We start from the raw sequence: 6,000 nt of genomic DNA on the forward strand, positions 1-6,000 counted from the left end.
GCTTGTTGAGCAATGTTTTCAGTCTCTACACTAAGGATAAATTCAGTGCAGATGGTACTTATTGTACTCACAATAACAAATTTACCTACAGAAAAACATAAAATCAATCACTCAATCATCTGTGTGTCAGAACATGCTGCTGCGTCTCAGTCTGGCTGAATGATTCAGCACTTCAGGTGCTGCTGCCAGCTTCCGCTGGACAGCTGCCAGTCAACAGATGAAATTTTGGTTTCAGAAACGAATAAATTTAACGGGCTCCAAGCCTGTGTACATATAAACATTTTGCTTTTTTAGCATTGTTTTGTGGACAGCTAAGTCTAAGGGGTGAATTCAGTACAGTTGAAATGGCTGTAAAGTTTTTTGTTTTTTTTTTATCTGGTCACACATTTTTGCCACATTTAAATAAAAGTAATCAATGCAATCTCAACATGAAACCTGATTTATATACAGTATCTATAAAATAAAATAGGAAAATGTCCTAAAATGATGACCTAAAAACATGAAATTTGGGAACGTTTCCATCCCGTAAGCTGGATAGGACCCTCGAGTGTGCTGGTTATGGCCCACGGACCATATATTTGATGCCTTTTATCTACAAGATTGCCATAAACTGAATCATGCATTCTTGTACTGCTGACATCTCATACTTGTGAAACTTGTTTCAAACCTCAGAGCTGCCGAGGTGTGGCTTGTGACTCACATATTTTTGGGTGTAGAGGCGAATGCTGTGAGCATTACTCATCTTTATTTCTATTTTATATTCCTTAGTTTGTCGGTGTTTCTGTGTGACCGTCCGCCGTGACGCTGCAATTTCTCACTTGTGGGACAAATACAGGTTTATCTTTTCTTATCGTATTTGTATTGGCAGACAAGCAACAGCAACATTTATAAAAAAAAAAAAAAAAAAAAGAAAAGAAAGAAACTTAAAACAATGAGAAGTGCAGCGAACACCATCATTTTTTCGCCGCGACAGACAGACGGCTGCTGGACATCACCGCTGAATGCTAATGCACGGTTCTGTCGAGCCTGTAGGACACACTAAAAGATAAAAAGATAAAACATAACGATGTAAAATATCCCAGATAAAAGATGTAAAACAAGATCTAAGGGACTGTATTTCCCAGGTGAAGAAAGACCTCAAATCTTCTTCTACGTTTACGACGCAATTTCCGTGATTGATGGCAGAGTGTGCACTCATTGGAAGGATGTGTTTTAGATAGAAATGTCTGAGCCCCACCATTCACCCACCATTAAGTGATGAGTCGCAGCCCCCGGAGGCATAACTCACACTGCTCCTTTGTTATCAATGAGACGCACTCTTCTTGTATTACTGTCTATAATAGGTGTGATCGTTTTAAATTGTGCATCAAAGTAATTGCCATGGCACTGAAGGAGAAAAAGTGAGGCGCTGCTCGCACAGTTGCAGACACGTGTTCCTTTGTCCCCCCCCCACCACCACCCCCCCCCTTCGAGGATTGCTTCAATTAAGATGCACTGTGACATTTTTTTGCCAACAGCTTTTGCTTGAGTGTGAAAAGCTCGTCTTCATTACCAAACAAAAGCACAGTGCTGATGGAAGCAGCAGATAACAAATTCTGACTGAGTTTTAATGAGACAGAAGGAGAACAAGCGGTGAAACTTTTGATTTCTTGTCCCGCGATGCTGAAATTAATTGGAACTCCGGTATGAACAAAATGCAGCAACACACTATTTTAAGTGTAAATTATGACAATGTGTTAAATCAGAATGAAAATCTAGACGGCAGTCACACCGACGCTCGGCTGTTGTTCGCGTTTCGTGCTTTCTTTCATGCATTCAGGTGCTTTGGCAGAGCAGATGAAGGTAATGGCTGCATGTCCCTGCTTGCACTGTGTGGAGCTGAGAGCTCTTTAAGGAGAGGGCTTTTCCATACAATTATGTAAGCAATCAGACCTCACCGGCGCTGGCCAATCCCTCCCGCATAAGCTTTTAATGAACTGGCAGACCTATTAATGTAGAGACAGTAATAAGTATGGATTTCACAATGCAAAGATTGTACGCGGCGGCGCCGCAGCTCCGCTCTGGCCACCATGTTGCTGCAGTTCATCCGAGGACAATGCCTGAGCCTGTATGAATGCAGCCCAGCTCAGAGGGGGTGAAACAAGTGAACAGTGGGCAAGGAGGCCTGACGGGAGGCCCGCCGCCTGCACTCATGTGCATGGCCGCAGCGCTCAGCAGCAGGAACACGAGGGCGAAACTTTTCCAGGGACCAATGGGGAGGCAGTGAGCGCAGGTCTCTGATACGGTGAGGGGATTTAGCCTTTGGTTTCATTCAGTTTAATGAAGGGTAGAATGACAAAAACTGTCAGGGAACGACACGTCTCTCTGCGCAGGAGACAAGTTGTAACGCAATCATTGCTGGCTTGATTGTTTGTGGTCTTATCAGGGAGAGTAACAGAAGACGGACAGAAGACGTCTGCCGTCCGACACAGTTTTCTGACTCATCAACAGCTTCTGTTCAAAGAAGGAATGATGGCCTGATGAGAGGGATTTCATATTCCAAACAACCATGCAGCGTGTGTTTAACTCCTATTAAAACATTAACAGTGATAATTGCAAATCCATACATTTCAAGCTGATGAACTTTCATTGGCACTCACGAGATATTTGCATCTCCAATCATTATTGTTCATCTTGTTAGATTATTTACATTTTCGCTATGTAGGCAGCAAAGGAAAAAAAAACAGGGTTGTAAGGCTTTGATGACTTCAATTGATTTTTTTTTTTCTGTTTCTTGGGATAATTATTATTCATTTTTAATCTATTCCTGCATTATCCAAATACAGCTTGTAAGCAGCTGTGGCCAGCGCCAGCGGACGAACAGTGAATCACAGTACAGAGCAAACACTGAGGGACAGACGATCACCGACATACACATTCACACTCCAAGACGTTACAAAATTACTAATTAACCAAAGAAGCACAATTTTAACAGAAAGAAAGGAAAGTACCTAGAGAAAACCCAGGCACAGACCGCCTTCAGGGACAATGGGAACTTAAAGAAAACACCTACCCCACCTCAGTATAATTAAGTAAACAGTGTATATAAATCACTAGCGAAGCTTTGGAAATGTGGAAGTGTAAACTCACTTCAGTGAATGTATTTTTAGAGGTTCCTTTAGATCGATCTGCAGGGAATCTGCTCTTAGTTCAACAGGAAACATGGTTACAAGTTAGAAAACAAGGTAAAATTTAATAGGAACACCTTTTTGATGACATTTGTATTTACATTTTGTATATTTCTGTAGATTTTTACACGATACTATTGGAATGTTTATATCTGTTAACTTTACATATTTAAATAGGATTAAGTCAGATATAAGGTTTGGCTCTCAGCTGCTCTCCTTCAGATCGAAATGAATTTCTATTAATCTTAAGGATTAGACCGGAGAGCCAAACCCTCTGTGGAGACTGATAAACTGGTTTTGAATCAACTTTGTCTGTTTAAGTTTAGGTGTGGCTGCAACAAACTACATTTTTTAAGACAATATATTTATAATTTGCATAATTAACTTTAGTTTCAACATAAAACTAAGGTACAAAGGGCTCATTATTCAGTTTGTCCTACGTTTTAAAAAGAGAAACATCAGCTAAAATATCCTAGAGGATTTACATTTGCTCAATGTTTAAGCTGAGGCACCAGGAACATGTTTGATGATCTACTGGATCTTAAAGTAGGACTGTTTGCTCATTTCTTCATTCTTCCATAATCGCTTTAACTGTTGCAGACGTAGCGCTATATGCTGCCTGCTCCTCGTCCTTTGTGTCCTCTCTTTTATATGTGTAACTGTCCATAAACGTGAAATAATGAAAGGTCAGGGTGAAACAAAGAAAAGTCTGAATGTCTTGAGAAGAGCATACAAACAGCAGGACACCAGCAGCGGAACAAAGAAACTCCTCTTTTACCTAATTCCCCCCTCCCTCAAGGACAGAAGGGAGCGATTTCAAACATGGAGGAATTTCTGAAAACAGAAATTCTTTTGGCTGACTGATAAAACTTTGTCTGACGATCAGCGACACAACAGCTGGTGTCCCGGGTGAGAGAGGGGGGATTATATATTGTCAGTGTCTTTCAGAAGGGACACCGGGATTATTAGAGAAGCCAGGCTGTGAATCTGGAGGAGAACAATGCGGTCAGCTGCTCCCGACACGTCAAGACAAAAAAAAACAAGCCGCTGCGCCTCTCTCCATCCGTTGATCCACTTTCTATCAGGGTGTCTGTCTAATGCGATCACATCACTGTTTCACTTTACATCATGTTTTACCATGTTGTGAAAAGTATACGTGAAGAAATAATATGACTTTATAAAATTTGGGTTTGAACAGTGACAGAAAACAATGGAAAATCTGGTGAAATAACCAGTGTTTTTCCACTTGCTGCCATTATCACAACAAGGGAGTTGAATGCTAATTAAAACCTGCAGTAAATCTGTTTAAAAAAGACTGAAAAATACCCTAACAGAATAATTTGTTCAGCATTTAAAGTTATTACTCTAGTTTTAGCTAAGATCCTTTTTAGGATATGTTGAAAACCATAATGTTATAATGTCTTTGTAAAGGAAATAATCTAGGAAAAGTGACTTATAGATGGAAAAATGCCAAAGAGAAACAGAATAATGTGATTGTTTGCAGATTTATGGTCATTAACACAAGTGGGTGATCAATGTTCACTAAAATTAGCAAAAAGTCAATCATGAAATGTTGAATATCCATCAGAATCTTCAAGCATTCAGTTTTCAAATATTGCAGTTTCGCTTTAATTAAAATCCTGTGTTTTATATAATGTCTGAAGCACAGTGGCATGTATCTAACACACAGTCTTTGGAGAATTTCACAGAAGAAAAAAGAAAAAAATTAGGAGAAAAACATGAAAAAATTAGGTCACGCTAAATGATCTGTTCAATTTTTTCATTAACACAACTGAAGAGATAAACGAATTAAAACTGAGAAGTGCTCAAGTGATAAATATCAATCAAAGGACTGATCTCATCTGTGAGTGTATTCAGAAACTGCCACCAGCATAGTCATTTCTTTCCCCAATATTTTTTTTATTATAGCTTAGAGTGACATCAGGTTTTTTTTTTTTTTTTTTTTTACATATTCAAGGGCTACGCACACGTGTCTGTATAAAGAAATAATCTAAGACAAACACTCTAAGTCAAAGGATTTCAGAGGGAAAATAGCAAATAGTGACAGAACATTATCAAAACTCATGTGTTTGTCCACTTTTACTATGTCCTGAGTATGGATGCATGTGGCTTTGTAATGAAAGGATCTGATTGACCTCACAGGCCAGATAATAATAGAAAATCATCAAAGTCGGGCCAAAATAAACAATTCCTGCCGTCTAATTGTCATCACTTCTTATCAAACATTCAGCTGAGGATGTATTTCACCACAAACGACCACCAACCCTGCAATTAAAGACTTTCTTTCTTTAATAGGCCCCATTATCTCCTGCTAATTTCATCACTCATTCATCCGGAGGGATGACACCACTGCTGCAGATTGATAGCCCTTCACAGAGCCTTTGTGGCCGCACAACAATAGGAAATGAGCGGGAGGCCTCAGCACGTCACATGTGGAGCCTTTGATTAACATACTAGACTTGTTTGTGTTACAGAAGCAAAGGGCAAGGCAAGGAAAAAAATACCCCTAAAACTAAATAAAATACAGAGGAGAGCGCATGTAAAGTGATAAAATCTTATGCAAACAGAAAACACATGAGGTTTTAATCTACAGGTCAGAGATTGACATGATTTGATGGGATTTTTACAAAAGGCGGTATAGACATATTCAAAATGTTGTGTATGTGCTTGTGTTGATCTCTGTGTTGGTATTTTTGGTATGCGCACAACATTCACTTTCAGATTAAAGTCTGCTCGTCAAACCTGCACATCTGCTTTTGTTTTCTATTCCACAGGAAACGCTGCATCGGTCCAACCTGCTTGGTGGCATCAA

The sequence above is a fragment of the Salarias fasciatus genome, chromosome 20, assembly GCF_902148845.1.
Source record: "Salarias fasciatus chromosome 20, fSalaFa1.1, whole genome shotgun sequence".
Lineage (NCBI taxonomy): Eukaryota > Metazoa > Chordata > Actinopteri > Blenniiformes > Blenniidae > Salarias > Salarias fasciatus.